Source organism: Eubalaena glacialis, chromosome 15, assembly GCF_028564815.1.
Source record: "Eubalaena glacialis isolate mEubGla1 chromosome 15, mEubGla1.1.hap2.+ XY, whole genome shotgun sequence".
NCBI classification, from domain to species: domain Eukaryota; kingdom Metazoa; phylum Chordata; class Mammalia; order Artiodactyla; family Balaenidae; genus Eubalaena; species Eubalaena glacialis.
Genome location: NC_083730.1, coordinates 12,363,380 through 12,376,351, shown reverse-complemented (window position 1 = coordinate 12,376,351; position 12,972 = coordinate 12,363,380). Strand labels below are relative to the sequence as shown.

General features: G+C 32.7%; 1 pseudogene; it reads right to left on the bottom strand.

The window, feature by feature from the left end:
• Positions 1-5,117: 5,117 nt before the first annotated feature.
• LOC133075092 (serine/threonine-protein phosphatase 2A 56 kDa regulatory subunit gamma isoform-like) overlaps positions 5,118-12,972 on the bottom strand; it is a 97,443-nt pseudogene continuing 89,588 nt past the window's right edge.

The following is a 12,972-nucleotide window of genomic DNA, read 5'->3' as shown; positions in this document are numbered from 1 at the left end:
GGATTTTAAATACAGTATATTTGTCTGTACTTTTCTGTATTTCCAAAATTTGTACAATGAATGTGGTTTTATTATAAACAAATGTTATTTGAAATAAAAAAGAAACCAAGATGTGAAATAGTCTAGCATATTTAAATTTGGAATCTACACATATACTACAATTAGATTTTTCTTTAAATTTTTGTATTTTGAAATATATTATACGAAGAGTGTGTATAAATTACATTTACAGCTTAAAGAAATGAAATTTATAATAAACATCAGTGTACCCATCATCCAGCTTAAGATATAACAATATCTTAGAAGCTCCACATGCCCCTTTTGTGATTGTAGTTCTCTTTATTATAAATGGATTGTCATCCTGATGTTTGTGTCCCTCAGCCCTTTGTTTTGTTTTATAGTTTTAACAAATATTTATATATGCTTAGACAGTTTTCATAACAATATAAATGGAAAAGTACTTGTGTCTTTTGCACAATATTATATTTGAAAGATTCAACCATAGTGTTGTATATAACTGTAGTTCATTTTCACTGCTGTATAGTGTTCCAATATATGAATTTATCAATAGTATATTTATTGTCTCTAATATTGATGGCCATTTGAATGATTTTAGGTTTATGAATATCATGAACAATGCTGCTATAAACATTCCTGTGTAATGTGTCTTGGTGCCTGTGTGTAAGAATTTCTATAAGGTATATATCTAACAGTGAAATGGATAGATTACAAAAAAGCTACATTACTAAAATATGCCAGATTATTTTCCAAATTTTTTGCCCAATTTGTATCTCTGCCAACAGTGTATGAGTTATGATTGTGCCATAGTCTTGCCAATTCTCAATATTCTTAGTTTTAAAATATTGCCAATGTTTTGTGTGTGAAATGAAAAGTGGTTTTAATTAAAAGTGGTTTTAATTTTACCTGATTAGTATTCAAAAAGAGCATGTATTTTCTTTTTTAATTGGCCATTTCTTTTCCCACATTTGTGAAACATTTATTTTCACACTGCTTATTTTTAATGCAGATTACCTTATTTTCACACTGCTTATTTCACACTGAAAACACTGCTTATTTTTAATGCAGATTGCCTTTATTCATATTGATTTGTTAGATTTCTGTGTATATTCTGAAATCTTTTCACTGGTAAGTATTACAAATATCTCCCAATTTTGGGTTTGTCTTTACATATTTGTTATTCTATTTATCATGACTTTTAATAAACAGAGGTTCTTCTATTTATCAAATATCCCTTTTATGGTTTACACTCTTTGTTTAATCCTTTATAAAGAGATTATCCCAACCACATGATCCTAAAAATGTTCTCTATACTTTCTTCTAAAAGTTTATTTTTCTTTTACGTTTATCTTTTTGTTTCATGCAGAATTGATTTTTGTTAATGATATGAAATAAGGATTTTTTAAAATAAATTTGTTTATTTATTTATTTATTTATTTTTGGTTGCGTTGGGTCTTTGTTGCTGTGCGCGGACTTTCTCTAGTTGCGGTGAGTGGAGGCTACTCTTCCTTGCGGTGCGTGGGCTTCTCATTGCAGTGGCTTCTCGTTGCGGAGCATGGGCTCTACATGCACGGGCTTCAGTAGTTGTGGCTCACGGTCTCAGTAGTTGTGGCTAACGGACTCTAGAGCGCAGGCTCAGTAGTTGTGGCGCACGGATTCAGTTGCTCCACGGCTTGTGGGATCTTCCCGGACCAAGGCTGGAACCCGTGTCCCCTGCATTGGCAGGCGGATTCTTAACCACTGCACCACCAGGGAAGCCCAGAAATAAGGATTTTTTTTAAACTTGTTTTCTGTATAGTTAATGCATTGTCCCAGCATTATTAAGTGGTCCGTAATTTATTCCCTATTCTTCAATGTAAATTCTTTATATATTATACTTCAAGTTTATTTAGGTCTATTTCTGAGCTTTCCGTGCTGTTCTCTGGTTATTTATCTCTGCCAAGATCAGACAGATTTTCATCAGTTTGGCCTTATAATCAAGAAGAGGTTGTCTTGTATAATTAGAAGTGGTTTCATTATTCTCAAACCTTAGCCTCCTGATATCTACGGTATTGTCAACTTTATATGTTCACAAAAACATCCCTCTTAATTGAAATTGCATTGATTTTTAAATCAATCTGAGTAGAAGTAACCTTTTTAATACATTGTAACTTCCTATTTATAAAATAGATGTGCATGGATATATAATATAATAATATAATATAAATAATATAAACAACAATAGTATATAATCATGTACATATTTGTATAGATCTCCTTTAATATATTTAAAGTAATTTTATAGTACTTACTTAAAGGTCTTTATAACTTTTGGGAAACTTATTCCTGATAATTAATGTATATATATGTATATATGTATAAAATTTATAATTAGTAATAATATTATACAACATACAATTATATTAATTATATAATTTATTAACATATAATAATCAACAATTATAGATAATATATAATACAATGCTGACAATATAAATATTAATTGTTATATATAACAGTATATATATTTATATAGGCTTCTTTTAATATATTTTAAAGTAGTTTTACAGTACTTACATAATAGTTTTGATAACTTTTAGGAGACTTACTTCTGATACTTCATATTATGCACTAATATTGTGACTGGTAGGTATTTTTAATAACACTTTCTAACTGTGGGTGGTATATAAAATGTAATTAAAATTTTATATTGATCTTTTATTTAGCAACAATGCTAGAACTCTTTGTAATCAAATACTCTTATGGATTATTTTTAATGTAAATAAGCTTATCAGCTGGGAAAAGTGGTATTTTCCTTCCTTTCCAAATTTTGTACCTGATCTTTATTTTAATTGTCTCATTTCAATTGCTATGATGTCTAGTACAGTATTGAATAAACATTATTTTAGCTATCATTGTAATCTTGTTCTTGATTTTACATTGTTATTTTATATTATTATTTGTTTATAATTATATATCAAATGTATATCAAAATAATATAATTATACCAAAGTACTGGTGGCTGCAGTTTCTTTCATGTTTGATTTGTATATTAGATCAAGAAATGTCCTTTAGTGTAGCCAGAGTTAATCTGATTCAGATGGTAAGATATGTTCACATTAATTGTATTTGTTTTGTGAATATTTTTAAATGTACTATTAGTGCTAAAAATAAATACTAATATATGTATAAAAACTATATTTCCACATATATTGATTTAGTTCAATATTTAATCTAGATCAAACATACTAAGAATCTGTGTTACATATATTGATTTCAAACTTTTCCTCTATGTAGAAGCTACACATTTAAGTAAAATCTGTGTTACTCAATTACTCAGTATGTATTTGGTCCCTTGCAGATTCATGTGTATAGTGGGTAGTAGGACAGAGAAGAAAATTATTTGGGCAATGGATTCTGAAGAACATTAATATAGAGCCTAAGTATCACTAATCTTACCCACATAGGTGTCTAGGAAACTATTTCCTTCTAACTCACACATGTGGCCATCACCAAGTTCCCAAAGAAATCAACAATATTTCACTAATGTACATGAGGTTGCAGATTCCTTAGGTCCTTTCTGCTGGGGAAAGGTCACCCATTATTGTTTCCCTTTGAAGGAGAGAATGAAAAGAGATACAATGCAAACTAGGCTCTTTCAACCCTCCTCCTTCTGACCTTTATCCCTGCATCCTACTTGTTTTAAAAATGTCTTTTTGATCACTCAGTGGAAATTGAATTTGGAAGAAAATGTTTCCCTATAAGTAACCATTGTTGACAGGAGTTCAAAGTGAAACCAGTGAGTGTTTTAAAAGGCGACATCCTATCCTATTGCCAGATTTTGCTTGGATTGTAAAATATTTTGCAAGTTGAATGCAGAACGATCTTGGAATTGACAATAGTATTTATCCTGCTTTCTTTCTGCTTTATGTAAAGAAAGCTATCTTGTTGTGTGTGCATGTACATGCATACGTTTGAGTGTGTATGCATGTGTGCTTTTGCCTAGCTTTTCCTTTCCTGGGGAGTGAACAGCCCTGGTAACTGCCACTGTTACTTTGTCTCTTTAGCTCCTCGATTTCTGTTGCATCACTTTCCAATCGTGTCTAGAGAGGATTGTGATATTGAAATAATAGTATTATGTAAGAATTCCCTGGCCACATTACCTACTCATTCTTATGTAAATTAAAATGACATTTTAAATGGCTGAATGTACAGAGTGCACAGAATAGCTAAGAGTAGGCAAAGAAACATATTTTTTTCAAATTCAGCTATTGTATTAAGTTGTAAAATAAAGAATTACATGTATTTAAACAGTTTTTTCAATAAATGGCCAGTGTTTATATATGTATGCCCCCTCCATATTCTTTCCCATTCATTCAAGAAAAAACAAGATAGAACAAAACAAAAAGAGGTTTTTCTAATATTCCAAAAATATATTCTTTGAGATGTTTGTACCGCATCTATTCTGAGGAAGGACAATGAACAAAATACTCGGTTGATCCATTCTATTCCAGTAGATCGGGACTAAAAGTAGGACAGAGTTCTGTTGAAATTCAGATTTATTTTGAGGCTAAGTCTATTTCTTTGTAAGGATAAAAATAAAGTAAATCACCATAATTAAATGATTTTAATAATGAATTGTATGTTCTTTTTTGTGTCTGGGACATCCTTCTCTCTCTTTTATGGCTTCAATTCTTTCCCATTCTCATGAACCAACTTCTGCCCCATCACTTCTACAAAAACACCTCAATCCATCACCTAATAATGACCTTCTTTTCTTTAAAAATCCAGTGGCTTTCTTTCAGTGTGTGTCTACTATCTTAAAGCTCTTGGAGCCTAGGATTCCTAACTTTTTAAAAACTTAGTAGACATTTTTAAAACAGTTTTAGTTTTATGCAAAAATTGAGCAGAAAGTACTGAGAATTCTCATATGCCCCCTCCTCCCTCCCATACATTTCCCCCTATTATTATTATCTTACATTAGAGTGATATGTTTGTTCAATCAATATTTTTTAAAGTTGAAAAGTATTTTTATTGCAGATAGTTTCATATACAATGTTAGTGATATTGATTTCCATCCCCTCCCATGATGGAGCCACATTCCTATCTCATAAAAACATTCAAGTTACACCGTAGACGTTTTCATGTTTCTTTTTTAGTAGCTGGGGGTTTGCTTTCGCTAGGTTTTCTATTTTAACCCGCGCTTCTTCTCGTTCTTTCATTTTTAGCTTCTCTTTCAGTTTCTCTGCTTTAAACTGCTGGGTGCAGTCATCAAATAGTTTTTGGTTCATCTCCATGATGAGTTTCAGCGTGTTGTACTGATATATCCAGCTACGTCTTGCCTTGTTCCAGTGGGTCTTTCAGTTGTGGTACAAGGATGGAAACATGATGAGCAGAATCTTTGCTGCACTGTCACTGATTAGACTCGTGATGTACTCGTTATTCCAGTAATATGGCACTTGCTCTGCCACCTGGAAGTGGGGGCTGGAGACACACTTGGCTAAACGCTCCATGATCTTCACAAACTCTTGACAGTTCAATGACATCTAGAATCTCTTCTAATTCATTTAAGAACATTACTTCTTTTAGACTGTGAGTCTTTGGCCAGTGCTTGAGAAGTGCCATCACCACTGGTTCAGTGAGGGTGCTGTCCTTTTCTAAAAACTGAACTACACAGTATGCCAGCTGAGGATGGTAAACGATCAGAGACTTCACTTTTTCCAAAGGTAATAACACCTTCAATAAGAAAATCTTGTGCTCTTCTTTCAGTGGTAAGGCAAATCCTTTTTTTAATATTTTATTGAAGTATAGTTGATTTACAATGTTGTGTTAATTTCTGCTGTACAGCAAAGAGATTGTTATACACGCACACACACACATATATATTCTTTTTCATATTCTTTTCCATGATGGTTTATCACAGGGTAATGAATACAGTTTCCTGTGCTATACAGCAGGACCTTGTTGTTTGTCCATCCTATTTATACTAGTTTGCATCTGCTAATCTCAAATTCCCAATCCTTCCTTCCCCCACCCTCCATGCCCCTTGGCAACCACGAGTCGTCCTCTATGTCTGAGAGTTGTTTCTGTTTAATAGATATGTTCATTTGTTGTTTCTGTTTAATAGATATGTCATTTGTGTTGTATTTTAGATTCCATGTATAAGTGATATTATATGGTATTTGTCTTTCTCTTTCTGACTTACTTTGCATAGTATGATAATCTGTAGGTCCACCCATGTTGATGCAAATGGCATTATTTCATTCTTTTTCATGGCTGAGTAATATTCCATTGTATATATGTACCACATCTTCTTTATCCATTCATCTGTTGATGGACATTTAGGTTGTTCCATGTCTTGGCTATTGTAAATAGTGCTGCTATGAACATAGGGGTGCATGTAACTTTTTGAATTATAGTTTTGTCTGGGTCTATGCCCAGGATTGGGATTGCTGGATTATATGGTAACTATTTTTAGTTTTACAAGGAGCCTCCATACTGTTCTCCATAGTGGCTGCACCAATTTACATTCTCACCAACAGTGTAAGAGGGTTCCCTTTTCTACACACCTTCTCCAACATTTATTACTTGTAGACTTTTTAATGGTGGTCATTCTGACTGGTATGAGATGGTACCTCATTGTAGTTTGAGTTTGCGTTTCTCTAATAATTAGTGATTATGAGCATCTTTTCATGTGCCTATTGGCCATCCGTTTGTCTTCTTTGGAGGAATATGTATTTAGGTATTCTGCACATTTTTCAATTGGGTTGTTTGTTGCCTTTTGTTATTGAGTTGTATGAGCTTTTTGTATATTTTGGAAATTAAGCCTTTGTCAGTTTCATCATTTGCAAATATTTTCTCCCAGTTCATATGTTGTCTTTTCGTTTTGTTTATTTTTTCTTGCTGTGCAAAATCTTATGTTCAATATTGATGAACCAATATTAAAACATTATTATTAACTAAAGTCTGTGGTTTACTCTTTATGTTCTACAGTTCTATGGGTTTTGATATATATATATTGTCATGTTTCTACCATTATAGTATTATACGGAATAGTTTGCCTAAAATATCCCTGCTATTCCACCTATTCCTCCCTGCCCACTGTCTCTGATAACCACCATTTACTCTCTGTTGCTATGAGTTTGACTTTTTTATATTCCACATGTAAGTAAGATCATGCAGTATTTGTCTTTCTGTGTCTGGCTTATTTCACTTAGCATAATGTCCTCAATCTCCATTCATGTTATTGCAAATGGCAGGATTTCCTTCTTTTTAAGACTGAATAATGTTCCATTGTAAGTATATACATATATATGTGTGTGTGTGTGTGTGTGTGTGTGTGTGTGTGTATGTATACACATACCACCCATTTTCTTTATCCATTCATCTGTCAAGGGACACTTAGGTTGTTTCCACATCTTGGGTACTGTGAATAATGCTGCAGTGAATATGTGAATGCACGTATTTCTTTGAGATAGTGATTTTATTTTTCCTTTGAATATACACTGAGAAGTAGTATTGCTGAATCATATGGTAGTTATATTTTTAATTTTTTGAGGAACTTCCATACAGTTTGCCATAATGGCTGTACCAGTTTATAATCCCACCAGCAGTATATAAGGCTTCCCTTTTCTCATCATCCTCAACATTTGCTATCATTGACATTTTGATAATATCCATCCCAAGAGATGTGAGGTGATATGTCATTGTGGTTATAATTTGCATTTCCCTGACGATTAGTGATAATGAGCATCTTTTTATATACCTGTTGGCCATCTGTATGCTCTTTTTAGAAAAATGTCTATTCAGGTCCTTTGCTCATTTTGTAATTGGGTTATTTGTTCTTTTGCCATTGAGTGTTATGAGTTCCTTTTATATTTTGGATATTAACCTCTTATTGTACATACAATTTGTAAACATTTTCTCTCATTCCTTTGGTTGCCTTTTATTTTGTTGATTGTTTCCTGTGCAAAAACTTCTAGGTTTGATATAGTCCTACTTGTTTATTTTTGCTTCTGTTGCATGTGCTTTTATTGTCATTCAAAACAATCACTGCCAAGAACAATGTCAAGGAGATCTTGCCTCTGTTTTTTCTTCTAGTTTTACAGTTTCAGGTCTTAGGCTTATATCGTTAATCCATTTTGAGTTGATTTTTTTATATGTTACCCTTCTTTTCTTTGCTCGAAATATAAGCATTCTACCCTTTATGGATATTTTGGCAACACCTGTATTCTGTAAATTCCCCACTTGTATTTGTGGCCCTGGTTTCTATTCATTTAATACAAATTCAGTCATAATTTTTGTACATTTGCGACATTGACAATAAAATTAGGTTTAAATTAACATTGAGCCAGCTATGTTTTCACAAGGCACCACAGTGGCTGAAAGCTAATGTGTTTTCTTTTATTTCTTTTTCTGTATTAGGTAAAATGTTTTTGTGAGAAAGTGCTTTTGAGTTCATGGGTGTTTATACTACTTTCTTTTGCTCAACACACTTGTTTTAATCCTCTAGTCGTGGTCTAAATGATATAATATGCTAGCCCACTGGGCACTACTAGACTTGAAAAAAAACAGTTTCATGCTAGGTGTGGCTCATATGAGCCTTTACTGCTGGACCTTTACAGAATTATCCCAGAATATCTGCTTAGTCAGTAAAGATAATTTGTCCTAGCGTCTCAAAATTTGAAAAGTTATGAGGAAGAAGAACATAGTGCATGAAATTCATAATAATTTTGCCACCTGAAGGATACAGGTTAGAGGTAAACTTTATGATTTTAATAAGAACATGCAAGTTGTCCCATTTTTTTTTCATAGAGCAGTCTCCAGCTTTCTACATTTAATTACACTTGGCTTTGGAAGACCTCATAGAACTTCTGAAATGCTGTGCATCACACCTCTGTGGAACTTGAGGAAATGATTTTATTTTCCCTTTCTAGTTTTATTCCATTGGGGTAATAAAATAAAGACTTTAAATTTGAGATTTATGACTGCCTCTTTAAGCAGTGCTGGGACTTCTGTTAATGGTCTGACTTACTAGATTGAAAACTTTATAAAGGGCTATATTTTTAAAATGCATGATTGTAAGACTGTGCAGTACAATTATGCACACATGAAAGAAAAATGCAGAGCTAATAAGGACATCTGTGAAATGCATACTCCTAGAAACACCAATCCTCACAATATGGACAGAATTCTTTATTTTCCTCTAAACAGAGTTGAATCACTGTTTTATAATCCTTATGGATAGCTGGCTTGTCCTAATTATCTTCTCAGTCCTGAAACATGTATTTCTCATATAGCAGGTATTCCATTTAATAACTACTGAAATAAATTTTATATAAATAGAATTTTCTCCAAATACCAGAAGACTTAGAAAAAATGGGAGAAATTATGCTGTTCCACAAAATATTTATGTAAAAGGAAACATTTGAAGGAAAGTATACTTAGTGCATTATCATGAAATGTAGAAATACAAAGTTGGAATGTTAAATTATTGCAAGGATTTGGAAGTAAGTCTGACATATTTTGTTTTAATTACATGCCTCAATACTCACCACATAAGACATCCCACTGTGTTGATCACATGATGGTCAACATTATTATCAAATATTTTTTATTGCTAGGCAAAATATGAAATAGAATCTTGAAATTATCTAAATAATTTAGTGCACATAGACTCTAAATTCAAATATGTCAGGCCAAATAATACACTTTTGACATTTCATTCATTAAAGTAGTTCTCAGTCTCAGCTGTACTCAATGATGAAATTAGCATAAACCATCACTTCTGACTTTTGTCTCAAGCCTTTTGAGAAAAGCAATTGAATAAAAAGGGAAATTGTTTTGCTAGATTCAAGTAAGTAACGTAAAATATTATTCTGATTCTCATACATTTTCAGACACTTATGAGGGCATGCAATGAAATAATAGATGTAAGACGCTTAGTCCTACACTGATGCAAGGCAAATATGCAGTATTTGTTTGAAAACATTATTGTTGTCAGTTTTAAGTGGAGCTATCCTTCCTTTAGAATTAGAATTCTAAATCATTCCATTAAAAATTAGAGACAATGCATTGGAGCACACATCGACTCCAACCTGTCTTTATAAAAACATCTCTATACTTGCCTTTTGACCTGCTGGAAAGGGTTTTCTGATATACTGTATATTGATTATCCATAAAACATGTTCAATATATTAACTTTCCTTTCCTTCTTTTAATAAAGAGGTTATTTTCTACAGTTGATTTTAAATTTTAAATTGACCAGTAAATTTAAATTTAGTTAGGATTTCATCTTTGCATAGAGAAGACTAGTCTTACAATCTTCACAACTTAAAGTATTTTACATTTGTATAGGTACCAACCAAGATATGTTGCTTTATTATCAATAATTTCAGCTTGAGATCTCATAAATTCATAATTTCAGTTGGTAGTGTCTAAGAAATATTTGTATTTTTTGTTCGTTTCAACTGATGATAGACTATAACAGAAATTAATAATATCACCAGAGCTATGTACAAGTATCAAAAATATTATTTAGATGTAAGAGAAATTATAGATATAGTCGTGCTGCCAAATCATGTCACACAAATGCAAGGTAACAGTCAGCATATATATGTGAGGACATCCTTACAGCACTAATTCCATGTGTCCATGAGTGAAACCACTGCACACAAATATTCACATCAAAGGTAGTGTTTTACTTTTGTAGCTGAGATATGTTAGTGCTGTTTGGTTTGGTGTGCTTTTCTATCTTACCTACCTGTATTATGACTTTTGGGGATGGAGGAGGAGATATAAAAGTTTACACTTATTGTGTTATATGATGGCATCTTGTTCTAAATGTGCAGCTCTTCCTCTCTCTCTAACCCTTATGTTTGAAATGCATTGTTGGAAACAGCATTTTTCCTTCTCTTGCCTAAGAGGCTTGGGGACTAAAAACATGCAATTCCACATAAAGGATTAGGAGAGAAATGAATTATTTTTGAGCTGAAGGGTATCGTTAACTGAGACACTGCTGAGATTGCAGCAGTTCAACACCACCATGTCAACCAAAAAAAAAAAAAAAGTTTCAGATACTGTAAAGGAATCAGCCTTTAAAGGAAAGATGAGCAATATCAGAAAAAATTCTGAAAAGTGATATAACTATTCTGGTTGATAGTACAAATCGTGAATAAATCATATACTGCAAGGGAAACATGAAAATAGGTTAGTATCTAGAACGTTGGATGTTGAATTCCTAGAGAAAAAAAAGGTGATAAACATATTGTCCCTTGCATTTCCTACAGCAGTAAAAGGAACTAATCTGTTGAAATTGTTGACTTCTATTGGACTCTAATAGGAATATGTTGTTTTCTGAAGGCTAGATTACTTATTTATGTTTTAGAAATGTATTCTCTGTGGGTTTAGTCAATGTCTTCTTTTTTTTTAATCCCCAAATGATTGGACAACAATGTCAAGCATGTCCACAGATTTGCTGGGTGACACTCAAACCAAAACTTGCTCTCAGTTAATGATTAAAGTTATTAATTACTAATTAGTTATGAATTTCCAATATTGATATTTTCAACTTTCTAAATTATCACATAACCAAAGGTATGAATTTCAACTCAGGAAGTTTGGAGAAAGAGTATAGAAAATTGATATTTTCCCTATTCAGGAAGGAGTAGGGGATAAGCAAGAGTCTCACAGGAAAGTGAGATGAAAATGCTGGAATAATTTCTATATCCAACAATTAGTAAACACAGTTAGAATTCCCTAATTTTATTTGTAATTGGATTAATTCCTATTATTTCATAAATGTCAGTACTTGTATATACACCCATGTATGAAAACTCAAATCCAAATGATGAACTTCCCACAGCATCTGCATAAGCATATTTTGTTGATTTCCCTCTCCTCTCCCCACCCTTAGACTCGAAGCTCTTTGATGCTTCCTCTTTACCCCATTCTTAAGCACTTGACACAGCCACCAAATGTCAATAGCCCATGTGTATATTTTGAATAAAATGAAAACAATAGCTGAAAATGTTCCCATGACTGCCACAGCTCATTATGACAGAGTTGTGAAGATGTACCTTTTTGACATAAATAGATGAAAGTTGAGTATGTGTCAGGGCTTGGTTTGAAGCCATACCTTCTTTCATTATTTCTTATTCTGGCATAGGAAACTCCAAAAATTAAGCTTCTATAACATGTCCTAACTATTATCCTTCTCAAACTATTCCAAAATTTTGAAGAGGAAGGAACACTTCAGAACTCCTTCTATGAGGCCAGCATCACCCTGATACCAAAACCAGACAAAAATGTCACAAAAAGAAAGGTTACAGGCCAATATCACTGATGAACATAGATGCAAAAATCCTCAACAAAATATTAGCAAACCAAGTCTAACAATACATCGAAAGAATCATATAACATGATCAAGTGGATTTAACCCAGGGATGCAAGCATGGTTCAATACCTGCAAGTCAATCAGTGTGGTACATCACATTAACAAATTGAAGAATAAAAAATGTATGATCATCTCCATAGATGCAGAAAAAGCTTTTAACAAAATTCAACATCCATTTATGATAGAAACTCTCCAGAAAGTGGGTATAGAGGGAACATACCTCAACATAATAAAGACCACTTATAACAAACCCACAGGTAACGTTGTACTCAATGGTGAAAACCTGAAAGCATCTCCTCTAAGATCAGGAACGAGACAAGGATGTCCACTCTCACCACTATTATTCAACATAGTGTTGGAAGTCCTAGCCACAGCAACCAGAGAAGAAAAAGAAATAAAAAGGAATCCAAATTAGAAAGGAAGAAGTAAAACTGTTTTGCAGATGACATGCTATACATAGAAAATCCTAAGACAGCATCAGGAAAATACTACAGCTCATCAATGAATTCAGTGGTTTCAGGATACACTGAAATTAATATACAGAAATCTGTTGAATTTCAATACACTAAAAACAAAGTATC